Genomic DNA, 15,647 nt, shown 5'->3' with positions numbered 1-15,647 from the left:
TCCATGCAACTCTATGCATCCTTATGGATAAGTGTTTTAAATGGCCCTTTATTGAACTCCTCCTGGAAATCTAAGTAAATAATGTCCATCTGTTCCCCTCTATCCACTGCACTTGTTATATCCTCAGAGAACTCCAGTATTGTTTGTCAACAGGAGCTGCCTTTGCTGAATCCATGAATTCATTTCTTTCCAGATGCCACTCTATTTCTTCTTTAATGATAGCTTCAAGCATTTTCCAACTACGAATGTTAAACTAACTGGCCTATAGTTACCTGCCTTTTGCTTACATCCTTTTTTGAACAGTGGCGTGACATTCATCTTCTTTCAATCCACAGGACCTGCCCAGAGTCCGGAGAATTTTGGTAAATATCACCAAAGCCTCAACTATAACCTTCGCTATTTCTTTCAGTACCCTGGGTTGCATTCCATCAGGACCAGGGGACTTGTCTATCTTCAGGCCCACAAATTTGCTCAGGACGATCTCTTTAGTGATAGATATTGTATCGAAGTTCGCACCTCCCATCGCATCCATACCATCTCTCTTTGGCATGTTAGATGTGTCTTCCACTGTGAAAACAGGCATAAAATAGTCATTCAAAGCCTCAGCAATTTCCTCATCACCCAATATCAATTCCCCCTTCTCGTCCTCCAAGGGACCTATGTTCACTTTGGCCATCCTTTTCTGCTTCATATAATGAAAACTTTTACTAACTGTTTTTATATTTTGTGCCAGTTTATTTTCATAATCACTCTTCCCTTTCTTTATTGCCCGCTTAGTGGTTCTTTGTTGCTTTTTAAAGTTTTTCCCAGTCTTCCAGTTTCCCACTACTCTTGGTGACTCTGTACATATGAGCTTTTAGTTTGATGCCTTCCTTTATTTCCTTAGTTATCCAAGGCTGGCTCTCCCGACTATTACTGTTCTTGCATTTAACTGGAATATACTTTTGTTGAGCACTGTGAAAAATCTCTTTGAAAGTCTTCCATTGTTCCTCAACCGTCCCACCCTATAGCCTGTGTTCCCACCTACCCTTTCCAACTCATCCCTCAACCCATTGTAGTTTCCCATGTTTAGGCATAATACACTGATTTTTGATCGAACTATTACACCCTACATTTGTATGAGAAACCCAATCATACTGTGATCACTCTTTCCAAGAGGATCTCTAACTACAAGATTGCTAATTTTACCTGTCTCATTGCACAGGACCAGTTCCATTGTAGGTTCAGTAACATGCTGTTCAAGAAAGCCGTCACGGGGGCATTCTATGAAGTCCTCCTCAAGACTGCTTCAACCAACTTGATTCACCCTATCTACGTGCAAGTTAAAGTCCCCCATGATAACTGCTGTTCCATTCTTACATGTCTTGGATATTTCTCAGTTTATTGCCTGTGTCACTGTAATGTTATTTATTGGTGGCCTGTAGACAACTTCCACCAGTGATTTCTTCCCTTACTATTCCTAATCTCTACCCAGAGGAATTCAACATTCTGCTTCCTGGATCTTATATCACCTCTCACTATCACCCTGATCTCATCCTTAATTAAGAGCGCTACCCCACCTCTCTTACCTTCCTGCCTATCCTTCTGTATTATCTGATATCCTTGGATATTTAATTCCCAATCCTCTCCACCCTGCATCCATGTTTCTGTAAAAGCCACTAAATCATACCTCTTTATGCTGATTTATGCCACAAGTTAAGACTTTGTTAAGAATACTATGGGCATTCAGATAAAATGCCCTCACACTCATTGTTCCTTTAACACCTAGTAATCTTAGTCAAGTGCGTAAGAGACAAAAGTTACTAGGTCTTAAAGGCTCAATGAGTGTAAGGGCACTTTATCTGAATGCCCGTAGTATTTGTAACAAAGTCAGTGAACTTGTGGCACAAATGTTAGCCTATACCATCCTGAGATTCCTTTTCTTGCAGACATTTGAAGGAAAATAAATACAAAAGAATTTATGAAAACTATACATAAATAAAGATTGACAAACGATCAATGTGCAAATGTAGGTAAATTGTGCAAAAAAATCTGAGAAAATGAGTTATTAAGAGTCCTTGAAAGTGAGTCTGTAGGATGTATAATCAGTTTGGAGTTATGGAGAGTAAAGTTATCAAAGTTCAAAGTAAATTTATTATCAAAGTACAAATGTGTCACCACATACAATCCTGAGTTTCATTTTCTTGTGGGCATACTCAATAAATCCATAGAATAATAACCATGAGAATCAACGAAAGACCACACCAACCTGGGTGTTCAAAGACAAAAAAATGTGCAAGGACAGAAAGTAAGTAATAATAGTAACAAATAAATAAGTGATAACTATCGAGAACATGAGATATAGAGTTCTTGAAAATGAGTCCATAGGTTGTGGGCACGCTGCTTCAGGAGCCTGATGGCTGTACGTTATTAACGTTTACTGAACTTTGTGGTGTGGGACTTGAGGCTTCTGTACCTCCTGCCTGATGGAATTAGTGAGAAGAGAACATGGCCAGGATGGTGGTGGTGGTGGTGGGGTTCTTTGATGATGGATGCTGCTTTCTTGCGCAAATCTCCATGTAAATGTGTTCAATGGAAGGGAGGGCTTTATGCTTCCCTGCTTTCTGTGGATTCACCTTCTCATGGTGGTTTAAGAGAATGAGATCACAGGGTCATTGAGGGCTGGGGAGGGAGTTTGTGAAGGTGCCTCCATGCTGTGTTGGTCAAAACGAGCATAAAAGGAATTGAACTCTTCTGGGAGTGAAACCTTGTTGCTTTTTGATGTTGCCTATAAAAGCTATCAACCAAGGTCCCTGTCCAGTTCATTGATGTTGCTTGGGGCAACACTGAATGCCAGCTTGCCTACACTTGTGTCTTGCTCCTCACTGCACAATCATCTTTGTGACATCTCTCCGATGTCCCTGGCCTGGCTTTGCATAGCTCCCCAGTTTACAAATACTTTTCTAGGGTCAACTCTCGTACTAGCAGTGCATTCAGGCTGGGCTTCTAAAATCCACAAGCACTCAAGCAAGCATGTCCTCTAACTCTGTGAATCTATACTTACTTCCTAACAATCTCCATTTCTATGAAGTAAATGCCAACAGATTTTCCCTGCTGCTGGTGGTATGTAAAGAACAATCAACTGTTTCATTTGTCAGCAGATTGCAGTGTACTTGTAATGCATATGAGAGCTTCCTGGTATAGTGCAATTCTCACCCTGTGTGCCCAATGAGATGCAATAATATGTTAACTTTAATCTGTTCTTTGTTATCTGTTCTCGGTGTAAGATTTTTTTTCACCTGTGCCTGCATTTTAGATAAGTTTCTTGCTTGGAAATTCAGTGGTTCAGACAGCTTTATTTGTTTTAATGGAAACACTTGAATCATGAAGGATTTGTGGCCAAGTCTGTGGACAACCCTAAGGCAGGTGGAGGGCTGGGTAGTGTTGAAGAAGCAGGGAGTTTGCAGAAAGTTGAGAAAATGGGCAAAGAAGTGGCAGAAGGAATATAGTGCAGGGAAGTGTACGGTCATGCACTCCGGTAGAAGGAATAAAGGTAAAGAAATTTTTCTAAACAGAGAGAAAATAAAAACATTAGAGGTGCAATGAGTCTTTGCAGTCCTCTGCCAGGATTCTCTGAAGGTTAACTTGCAGGTTGAGTCAGTGGTAAGGAAGGCAAATGCAACGTTAGCATTCATTTCAAGAGACGAAGATATAAAAGCAAGGATGTAATACTTTATAAGGCATTGATCAGAATATTTGGAGTATTGTGAGCAGTATTCGAGCCCATGTCTAAGAAAGGGCATTACTGGCATTGGAGAGAGGGTCTAGAGGAGGTTCATGAGAATGATTCTAGTAATGAAAGGGTTAACATTTGAGGAGTGTTTGGCTCTGGACCTGTACTTGCTGGAGTTTAGAAGATTGGGGGGGAGGTTCATTAAGACCCATGGAATATTGAAAAGCATAGATACAGTAGGTGTGGAGAGGACGTTTCCTATAGTGGGGGAGTGTAGGCCAAGAGGGCACAGCCTCAGAATAGAGGGACATCCATTTAGAACAGAGATGAGGAATTTTTTTAGCCAGAGAGTAAACTGTAGAATTAATTGCCACAGATGGTTGTGAGGGCTAAATCTTTGGGTATATTTAAAGCAGAAGCTGATAGGTTCTTGATTAGTCAGGTTATCAAAGGTTACTGGGAGAGAGCAGGGGAATAGACCTGAGAGGGATAACAAACCAGCCTTGATGGAATGACAAAGCAGATGAAGGGCTGAATAGCCTAATTCTGCTCTTCTTTATGGTCTTAGGGAATTACTGTCTGATGGAAGAAGTCCAGAATTTCTGAAATGGCTGCAAATGTATTCCATTCCAAAAAGAGATGACTTTCAGATATGTGGTATTAAAAGAAAATATTGGTATTCAAGTGAATTTTTTTGGTTAATATCTTTGAAAAGACAGATTAGAAGCAGAAAATTTGCAGAAAGACCATTTCAGAGAGTTAGTTGACAGAGGACAGGAATGCAAGCTTGATGTTCCATGATTCTGATGCTTTAGAGAGGATGGAGAGGGAGGGAGGTAAAGGGTGGGACTGTTAATCTGAGACAATAATCACAGCTGCACTCAGAGGAGATGCAATGGAGTGCTGATGCACCTAACCTATACGGTAAAAATCAAAAATAAGGATGGTGTGATCGATCTGACGGGATTATACTGCAGACCCCCCAGGACCCTGGGACATCAAGGAACCGATATGAAAGCAGATAAGCAGAAGGTGTAATGTAGGATTTTGTGCATAAAACATGCAAGAACCAGTTCATGTGCTTAACAAAAGCCACAGCCCTTTATTTCCATTACGAGTAAACCAAAAACAATCACTTTACACTGACATCATTACATCTCTGTCTCTTAAAGTGAACACAACATCTCAATGATATTTGTGAATTATATAAAACAGTTTCTATTATGAACAATATCTGTCACCCATTACATTACCCTGCACAGCCCTCCCCTGCAAGAATTCACCAAACCAGCATTGTGAGTCTGTTTGGAGCTGATACAAGCTGCCTGACTCGGGTCCTACGTGCCTTGGTTGGAGAAACAGCTGGTGCCTCTGGCTTGTCCAGGGATGTGCTGACATATAGATGGTCATATTGTGCTGCAGGGGAAATGACAGTGGAACCATCCAGGTCTTGGTGGGCCGGTTTAAGGCGATCTACAAAAATACATTCAGGTTTACCCTTCCTAGTGTGGCACACACAGGACTCGAACCGCCATCGGGAGCCGCAGGCAGACGCACGGTCCACTCGGGGCTGACCTTCTGGGGACAGTCTGATGTTACGTTTGCCTCGCGGGTCGCAGGGACCCATGGGAGGGGAGATTTAAGCGCGCGTTTTGGAATCAGTAAAGCCATTCCGAGTTCAGCTCTCTCTGCCACCGTGTGTTCCTTTCATAGCGCTTTGCGCACCACTACACTAGCTACAATAAAATTCTTCTCACCCCATTGCAGAATGGGCCATTGTAAGGGGGCTTTAGGGGGTGTTGATGTGCGTCATGGCAGAGAAAAACAAATGAGGTAGAACATATGTCAACTGGAACCCAAGACTGCTGTACACCATGATGGCTATAAATAGGTGTAAAAGAATTGAGTTTATTGTGGAGGGCGGAACGCTGCTGAGATGTTGACCAGGCGGTCGTGGTATCAGGAATAAAATCACCTGGGACCCGCAGTGGCTGCCTGTATGCCAACTCAGCTGCAGAGGACTGCTGGTCTTCTTTTGAAGCCGTTCTGAGGTCTAGCAGGACCTATGGGAGAGGATGATATCAATACTCCTCTGTCAGGGAGCCCTCAGAACAGCCCTTAAGGAATGGTGAAGACATGCACACAGGCCATTAGACTGCAGGTGATACACCATGGGGTGATGCAATTCAATGGCCCAAGGTTCTGGGCCACTGTGACCCAGAGGTCTGACATGAATTGGGGACAGCGGTTGGAAGAAATATCAGATGGGGTGCCAAACTATGCAGTTCAGATGTTAGTGAATAACTGAGCCATTTCCGCAGCCAACGTCGACACCAGAGCAACAACCTCTGACCACCTGGTGGTATGGTCCACCATGGTAAGGAGATGCATGAAACCAAGGGGTGGGGGGAGAGGACCAGCAAGGTCAAAGCATCACTCAAGGTGCCGATGGTGCCCGAGAGTGATGGTTAATTTTTGCCTGCTGACACACAACACAGGCCACACTCACCCCAGTCTCACACATCCTTTCTAAGACCGTGCCACACAAACTTTGAAGCAACCAGATTCTGTGTAGCCTTCTGTGGTGAACTAGATATACCTGTCTGACTGCTCCTGTGGCTCCTCCCAAGACCCTGCTGACTACCCCTGTGGCTCCTCCCACAGACCCCTGTATAAAGGCGACTGTGGCCTGCTGCTCTCCCTCATTTCCCCAGGATGTAGTGTTCTTCAGTCAATAAAAGCCGATATCTCACTTCCTAAGTCTCGGCGTGAGTTATTGATGGTGCATCAATTTTATTGACTGAAAGTTACAACATGGAAACCGCTTTACGCCCAGAACGCCTAGACTTGGACCCCCGAGACCCTGGAGCAGCTCTTGCCTTTGAACACTGGCTGGTGTGCTTCCAATCGTACTTAGAGGAGGTTCGTGCCACCGACTCGGCTGTTCGGCACAAACTTCTCTTCTCGAGGGTCGCCCCAAAAGTTTATTCGTTCATCAGGGACATATCCACCTACGAGGAGGCGCTTGCCGCCCTCCAAAGACAGTACCTGCGGCCAGTAAATCCTGTTTATGCACGGCACCGCTTGGCAACGCGAAAACAGCTGCCTACGGAGTCGACTGCTGAATTTTTCCGCGAGTTACTGACCCTAGCGCGGGACTGTGACTGCAAAGCGCTCACAGCGGAACAGCATAAGGAACTCTTGGTCCGAGACGCTTTTGTGACTGGGGTTCGGTCAGTGTGTATCCGCCAGCGGCTGCTGGAAAAAGCTGATCTTACCTTACGCTCCGCGATAGAGACGGCCGATTCGATAGAGGCTGCGCAACTGTACGCCGAAGAAGTCCAACCGAGCCATTCCCCGGTTCCGAGCGAATTCGCCAACGCCGCTGCCAGTCGCGGTATCTCAAACCCCACGAATTCGCCAGGTACGAAACTCTGTTACTTCTGTGGGCTTCGGAAACATGCCCGGGTAAGCTGTCCGGCGCGCGAAGTGACGTGTTCCAGCTGTGGGAAGAAGGGCCATTTCGCCAAGGTCTGTAAATCTAAACCGCGCCCGGGGTCGAGCAGCGCCGCGTCTGAGACCTGGGGGCCGCCATTTTGCATGACCGGATGTGGACAACCATCTTTGCCGACGTCACCAGGCCCCGCCCCCGACTCGCCATCTTGCATGCCCGGATGTGAGCGGCCATCTTTGCTGGCGTCACCAGGCCCCGCCCCCGACACGCCCCGTTCTACGCTGGCTTCCGTGACCCTCGATCAAAGCGCTCCGCACCAGCTCGCAAGGTCGATGATGGACATCCTGGTGGAGGGGCACAGGACTAGCTGCCTGTTTGACACGGGCAGCACTGAGAGTTTTATTGACCCGGCCACAGTGAAACGCTGCGGACTCGTGACACGGCCGGTCCGTCGGAAGATCACCTTGGCTTCTGGGTCGCATTCCACAGACATCCGGGTGGGTTGTGTAGCGACATTGGTGGTGCAGGGCACAGAATATCGGAACTTTGCGTTCCTGGTCATGCCTCGACTGTGCGCGTCTGTGCTATTGGGGCTGGACTTCCAGAGCCATCTCGAAAGTGTGACTATGGCATATGACGGGCCCCACCCGCCACTCACTGTCAGGAATCCTCAGTTTGGTGGGACTTCGCCATATACTCCGTTACCACACGCACATACACCCCGAACCCCACATCCCGCCCAGCACCATGTCGATAGCTGTGCTGCTGACACTATTTGCAACCTCTCCACCCTCAAGATCCCTCCCCCATCGCTGTTCACCAACCTGACCCCCGACTGTAAACCTGTGGCAACTAAAAGTAGGAGGTACAGTGCGGGGGACAGGGCCTTTATTCATTCAGAGGTGCAGCGGCTGCTCAGGGAGGGGATCATTGAGCCAAGCACAAGCCCATGGCGGTCCCAGGTGGTCGTTGTTCGGACTGGGCAGAAAAATAGGATGGTTGTGGACTACAGCCAGACCATCAATAGATTCACGCAGCTTGACGCGTACCCCCTACCCCGCATCGCGGATATGGTCAACCAGATAGCTCAGTACAAGGTGTACTCGACAATTGATCTGAAATCCGCTTATCACCGGCTCCCCATCCGCCCAGAGGACCGCCCCTACACCGCCTTCGAGGCGGGTGGCAGGCTTTATCACTTTCTGCGCGTCCCGTTTGGTGTCACAAATGGGGTCTCGGTCTTCCAGAGGGAGATGGACCGGATGGTGGACCAGTACAAACTGACGGCCACATTTCCCTATCTAGATAACGTCACCATCTGTGGTCGCGACTGGTCGGACCATGACGCCAACCTCCAACGTTTTTTCCAGGTGGCCGATGCTTTGAACCTGACTTATAACAAGGACAAGTGTGTGTTCAGAACCACACGACTCGCTATCCTTGGGTATGTCGTGGAGAACGGGGTCATTGGCCCTGACCCCGACCGTATGCGCCCCCTGTTAGAACTCCCTCTTCCCACTACTCTCAAGGCCCTCCGGCGGTGCCTGGGTTTTTTTTCCTATTACGCCCAATGGGTTCCCCATTACGCAGACAAGGCCCGCCCCCTGGTCAAGTCTACCACCTTTCCCCTCTCTGCCGAGGCCCGCGCGGCCTTCAGCTGCATTAAAGGGGACATTGCCAAAGCAACGATGCATGCGGTAGACGAGACCATTCCCTTCCAAGTAGAGAGTGACGCCTCTGACGTCGCGCTGGCTGCTACCCTCAATCAGGAAGGCAGGCCAGTGGCGTTTTTTTCCCGTACCCTTCAAGGCTCTGAACTTCGGCACTCCACGGTGGAGAAAGAAGCCCAAGCCATAGTGGAAGCTATTCGGCACTGGAGGCACTATCTCGCCGGCAGAAGGTTCACCTTGCTGACCGACCAGCGCTCGGTTGCGTTCATGTTCAGCAGCCAACAGCGGGGCAAAATCAAAAATGATAAAATTTTGCGATGGAGAATAGAACTCTCCACCTATACTTACGATATCCTGTACCGGCCTGGCAGGCTCAATGAACCGTCTGATGCCCTATCCCGGGGACCGTGTGCTAGTGCCCAGCTCGACCAGCTGTATGCCCTTCATGCCCAACTTTGCCACCCGGGGGTCACCCGGTTTTATCACTTCATTAAAGCCCGGAACCTGCCGTACTCCCTGGAGGACATCAGGACGATGACCAGGGACTGCCAGATCTGCGCTGAGTGCAAACCGCACTTCTACCGTCCTGACACTGCGCAGCTTGTCAAGGCCACCCGCCCTTTTGAGCGACTGAGTATTGACTTTAAGGGCCCCCTTCCCTCCACCGACCGCAATGTCTACTTTCTCAGTATTATTGACGAGTACTCGCGATTCCCCTTTGCCGTTCCCTGCCCCGACACTACTACCACGTCGGTCATAAAAGTCCTGCGCCAGCTCTTCACACTGTTCGGATATCCCTGCTATGTCCACAGTGATAGAGGGTCCTCCTTTATGAGTGACGAGTTGCGCCGGTTCCTGCTTGCTAGGGGCATAGCTACTAGTCGCACCACGAGTTATAATCCCCGGGGGAATGGCCAGGTGGAGAGGGAGAATGCCACGGTGTGGAAGGCCATACTTTTAGCCCTTAAGTCACAAGGGTTGCCGGTCTCCCGATGGCAGGAGGTCCTCCCTGAGGCACTCCACTCTATCCGCTCCCTGTTGTGTACGTCCACTAATGCCACCCCTCACGAACGCTTATTCTCTTTTCCCAGGAAGTCTGTCACTGGGACCACCCTGCCAGTTTGGCTGACGTCCCCGGGGCCAGTGCTGCTGCGTAAACATGCGAGGAGTAATAAGTACTCACCACTGGTCGAGAAGGTTCACCTCCTGCATGCTAATCCCCAGTATGCCTACGTGGTCTTGCCTGATGGGCGGGAGGACACGGTCTCTGTCCGCGACCTGGCGCCCGCCGGAGCAGCAGACCACTACCCCGAGCACTCCACGGTAACTTTGCACCCTGTACCCGAAGTGACTCCGCGCGCACCGTGCCCCACACAGACTCCGTATGCGTCTGTTCCAGGGCCCTCGCTCACACGCGAGGGATCCCTGACACCTCCTGTTGGGACAGAATTAACCCACTCTCCGCCTTCGGAGCACACACCACCTCCGGCACCTGTGCCGTCATCACCTCCGGCTCCTGTGCAATTGCAGCCGGAGCTCCGTAGATCGCAGCGAACGATTCGACCACCTGATCGACTTAACCTGTAAATATACTTGGGAATTTTTTTTAAACAAAGGAGGGGTGAATGTGGTGAACTAGATATACCTGTCTGACTGCTCCTGTGGCTCCTCCCAAGACCCTGCTGACTACCCCTGTGGCTCCTCCCACAGACCCCTGTATAAAGGCGACTGTGGCCTGCTGCTCTCCCTCATTTCCCCAGGATGTAGTGTTCTTCAGTCAATAAAAGCCGATATCTCACTTCCTAAGTCTCGGCGTGAGTTATTGATGGTGCATCACCTTCCTGCCCAGATGTGAAAGGCCATGAATAAGGTTAAAAACAGTACAGTTTGCAGGCTCTATGAGGCGAGGGTAACCAGCGGGGACTTGACACAGGAGGGAAACTGAAATCCTGTGAGCCTGAACCTCTGGGGTGGTCGATGGGTCGGCTGCCATGCCAGCATAGTCAACCCCGATGTGTATGGCATTGACAGTGGGCCGTGAGAGGCAATCAGCCACAGCATTATTTTTCCCTTTGATGTGCTGTACGTCAGTGGCGAATTCTGAAATGTAGGCCAGGTGGCGTTGCTGCCAGGTAGAACTGGGGTCTGATGCTCTGGTCATCGTGTGCATGAGGGGTTTGTGGTCAACGAACACTTTGAAATGCTGACCCTCCAGTAGAAAACAAAAATGTCGGATGGCCAGATAGAGACGGAGAAGCTCGCGGTCAAATGTGCTGCACTTCCCCTCCGGAGGATGGGGCCGCCGGCTGAAGAAGGCGAACAGATACCACGTGCCTCCAACCAACTGTTCATGCAGAGCACCCACAGTGGAGCCTGAGGTGTCAGTTGTGAAGATTATAGGTGCTTTGGGGAGCCCCTAGGGTCGCATTCAAAAGAGCTCATTTGGTGTCCTCAAATGCTCTGGTCATGTCCGTTGACCACTCAAGCATGTCATTAGGGGCACAGCTCTTAAGGGCATTATACAGGGGGAGCATGCCTGCAGAATGAAGCAGTGATAGGATTTCACCAGATTCAGAAACCGGTAGCGTGGGGCAGTGGAAGGTCCATAATACTGGCAACTTTTCACAGCAGGGCTGTCGCACCGACTGCGGAGATGTTGTGGCCAAGAAAGTCAATAGTAGTCAACCCAAACTACTATTTAGCTGGGTTCATAGCCAGCGGATATTGGCTTAAGTGTTTGAAAAGTGTGCGGAGCTGTGATAAGTGTTCGATTTTAGATGTGTTGGCGACAATTATGTCAGCCAGGTATCTAAAAAGAAAATCTAAGTCTTATAACACTGAGACCATTAGTCCTTGGAAAGTCTGTGCTGCATTGTCAGCCCTATCAGCACATGCAGAAATTCAAGTAGACCAAACGGGGTTATAACAGCAGTTTTGGGAATGTCCTCAGCGCGCCCAGGCACCTGATGGTAGCCTCAGACTGTCCACTTTAGAAAAAAATTATCTTTCCAGCTAAACATGCTGAAAAGTCTTGAATATAGAAACATAGAAACACTACAGCACAATACAGGCCCTTTGGCCCACAATGCTGTGCTGAACATGTACTTAATCTAGAAATTACCTAGGGTTACCCATAGCCTTCTATTTTCCTAAGCTCCAAGTACCTATCCAGGAATCTCTTAAAAGACCCTGTTGTATCTGCCTCCACCACCATTGCCAGCAGCCCATTCCACACACTCACCACTCCTCTGTACCTACTTCCAAGCACCTTAAAACTGTGCTCCACCCCTCGAACTCATGACTATAGATCAGGAAGCAATGGCAATAGGCGAAGCAGTGTGAGGTGGTTTTCCAAAAGGCAAAGGAAATGGTGACGTCAGACACTGTACTCACACATTCTGATCCACATTGTCCAGTGAAGCTTGCCTGTGACGCCTCACCTCATGGTACAGGTGCAGCCACATCACATATTATGACTGATGCAAGTGAACTCCCCATAGCATTTGCATTTCCCCATTTTTACCAGTACTGGGATGAACTTGCACTTGATTGAGGATTGAGAGTTGTATAGTCCAAGCTGATAGCTACAGAAGCTAGATGCATATAGGTGTGGTCAAAATGAAAGCATTGGCTCAAAGCTTTGTCTGGTGGCCTGGGAGTGACCAGCAGTTCACCATACACTGTTCAAGATGCGAACATGTCCAAAAGATACCAACAGCAGCCCCTCCATCCCTGGGAATGGCTGGCATTGCACTGGCAGAGAATTCATATGGATTTTGCCAGACTGTTCATGGGCACAAATTTCTTGGTAGCTGTGGATGCAGTTAGGGGTGGTGGCCTTGTTAAGGTGGCAGCAATCACTGCATGGACAGCAAGTATCATTGGGCCTAGGGACCATGTGGAGAGGTCCAAGGGCTACTTGACCTGCGTACAATGCCAAGCATTTACATGTTGGTAAAACTCCGGCCAGCTTTTCTGAGTCCAGTCTGCAAGCATGGGTGACGACCGGTGAGTCAACTGTGGAACTGTGCTGATCAATCCTGTGTTTGGTGACCGTAGTGGACAATGTGGGCTTGGTGAGGTTTGGGAATTCGCTCAGCAGGCAAATGAATTCACATGTGATGGTGCATATGTTGGACAGAGTTGTCACGGGGAACTTACTGGGGGAATAGGGTAATGACTTAAAGTCCTTTACTTGCACAAACCAGGAATTCTTAACGCTACTGATCGTCCTTTGGCACACAGGAAACCTGCACCAAGCAGAGGTCGAGCAACTTTAGTCCAGACAAAGTCGCATGTGTAGCATTGTCCACTGAAGCAGAGCATCATGCATTGTGTTCCAAAGGTCTAGATCTTGCTGCTGCAGGAGGCCTGTAGTGAAGTTTCATCATTCTCTGCCTTATAATCAATAGATGATGCCAGTAGGACACTCACTTGAGGGCCCTTGTCACACAGGAAGTGTCGCCCTGAACGGGTGTCCGTAATGAACAGTAGACGATCCTGTAAGCTGGAACCCATGCTGTTCACGGACCTCTGATATCCCAACATGCTGGCACTGTCGAAGCTGCATGGTGGTCAGCACCTCTTGGTGTTCGTGGTAAAGCATGGACTTGTTGTTTGGTTCGGAGTGCGAGCATGAGTGCTGACAAGGCTTATTGAGACAGGGAAATGAGGAGGAACGATGCCTCTCTGCCTGGCTGAGTGTAGACCATTGCCATTTTAGCAACTTTCCTATTGCCCCTCATGGATGTGTTAGTGAGGACTGTGTGAACTTGATCAGGCATTTGTTGCATAAAGAGTCCTTTAAAATTAACACAAGGATGGTGATTGCCCAGGAGACACGGCATGTGGTCCATTTGTTCTGAAGGTCTAGCATCATCCAGTTGGGCAAGGAGAGCAACTACTTGATGCATTCAGACTCAGGCAGTGCAACAGTCTGTAACAGGTGAGTTTGCAGAGTGACATATTTATCACATGCAAGCAGGTCTTCTAGTAGACTCACCACTCTAGCTCCAGTGGAACTACTTGGGAATGCTACGATTTAGTAAGTTTGGTATTGATGCGGTGATCTCTCACAGCATGAACTGAGCTTTCACCTGTTCAAACCATGCAATAGCATGCAGCTCCCAAAGCTCTGGCAGCATCAAAGTGACTGTGTTGGTCAACATGATGTTGAGTAACTCTGGAATTGACCGCGAGCGTCGGGGCCACCGATATAGGATTTTGTGACAAAAGTCACAGCCCTTTACTTTCATTACGAACAAGCCCAAAGCAGTCACTTTACACGAATGTTAACACGTCAGACACAGCTCAAAGTGAACACAGTGACAATGTTTGTGAATGATGTAGAATAGTTTCTATTATAATCCTATGTGTCATCTGTCACTATTACAATACCCTTCAGGGAAAACAACAGGATTGCTTCATGGATGACTTCATCTTCCCCACTGTAGACTGGGTCCTCCTTAATGCAAGAGGCTTAGACAGGGCAGAATATATTAGGTGCATCCAGGAGGGTTTGTAGATAGGTCAACAAGAGGAGAGGACAAACTGGAGACGAGCTTGACCAAGTGACTGCCCTTCCAGTGGAACAACAGTTATGGAAAATGACCACAACTCCCTATGTTTTAATATTGCTATAGACAGGATGAGCATGACCCTTACTGAAGAGTATTAAATTGGAGCAGGGTAAATTGCAAGAGTATTTGTCAGGAATTAGGGAGAGTAAATGGGAACAGCTTATTCTGGGACAAGTCCGCATCTGACATGTGGAAGTGTTTGAGGAGTAACTGCAGAAACAGTATGTTTCGGTGAGAAGGAAGGACAAGGATAGCAAGGTAAGGAACCTTGGATGCTGAGAGAGGTGGTGCATTTGATCAAGAAGTAAAAGGAAGCATATGTAAAATTTAGGAAGCTGAAATCAAAAGGAACCATTGAGAGTGATAATGAAAATAGGGAACAAAACTCAAGAGGAAATTAGGAAAGCTAGGAGGGTCCATAAAAAGTCCTTGGAAAGTAGGGTTACAGAGAATCCCAAGGCACTCCAGACATATATTAAGATCAGGGCGATAACTAGAGAGAGGATAGCACCACTCAGGGTTAATAGAGGGAAATGAGCTTTGAGGCAGGGGATGTAGAAGAGATTTTGAATGAGTATTTTGCATCGGTATTTATCAAGGAAAAGGATGAGGAGATCAGTCGGAGTGTGCAGATATGCTAAAGCATTTTGAGAGAAAGAAGGAGCTAGTGTTGGATCTCACTAAAGAACACACGTGCCCAGGGCTGGTTGGGATCTCAATGGCTCTTCTTTAGACCACCTGGACAGTACAAACACCTATGTCAGGTAACTCAGTGTTTAACACCATCATTCCCACAGTCCTGATCGATAGGGCCTGGGCCTCTGTACCTCCCTCTGAAATTGGACCTCAGCGATGTATGCTTAGCCCTCTGCTCTAGTCTCTCTATACCCATGTCTGTGTGGCTAGGTACAGTATAGCTCAAATGCCATCTATTAATTTGCTGATGATACAACCAATGATGGCAGAAGCTCAGTTGGAGTACAAGGCAAGATACACCAGCTGGCTGAGTGGTGTCACAGCAACAACCTGGCACTCAATGTCAGTAAGACGAAAGAGCTGATTGTCAACTTCAGGAAGGGTGAGACGAGGAACACATACAATCCTCATAGAGGGATCAGAAGTGGAGAGAGTGAGTAGTTTCAAACTCCTGGGTATCAAGATCTCTGAGGATCTAACCTGGTCCCAACATATTGATGCAGCTATAAAGAAGGCAAGACAGTGGCTATATTTCA

The 15,647-nt window shown here is 47.9% G+C and overlaps 1 protein-coding gene across 1 annotated transcript in view; it reads right to left on the bottom strand.

Moving 5' to 3' along the window:
* Positions 1 to 354: 354 nt before the first annotated feature.
* LOC140726615 (protocadherin-17-like) overlaps positions 355 to 15,647 on the bottom strand; it is a 304,136-nt gene continuing 288,843 nt past the window's right edge. The window contains exon 5 of the transcript XR_012098682.1: positions 355 to 567. The gene's annotated coding sequence lies outside the window, so the exon portion shown is untranslated. The remainder of the gene's footprint in view (positions 568 to 15,647) is intronic.

Source organism: Hemitrygon akajei, chromosome 4 (assembly GCF_048418815.1).
Source record: "Hemitrygon akajei chromosome 4, sHemAka1.3, whole genome shotgun sequence".
NCBI lineage: Eukaryota > Metazoa > Chordata > Chondrichthyes > Myliobatiformes > Dasyatidae > Hemitrygon > Hemitrygon akajei.
This window is presented reverse-complemented; position numbering and strand designations above follow the sequence as displayed.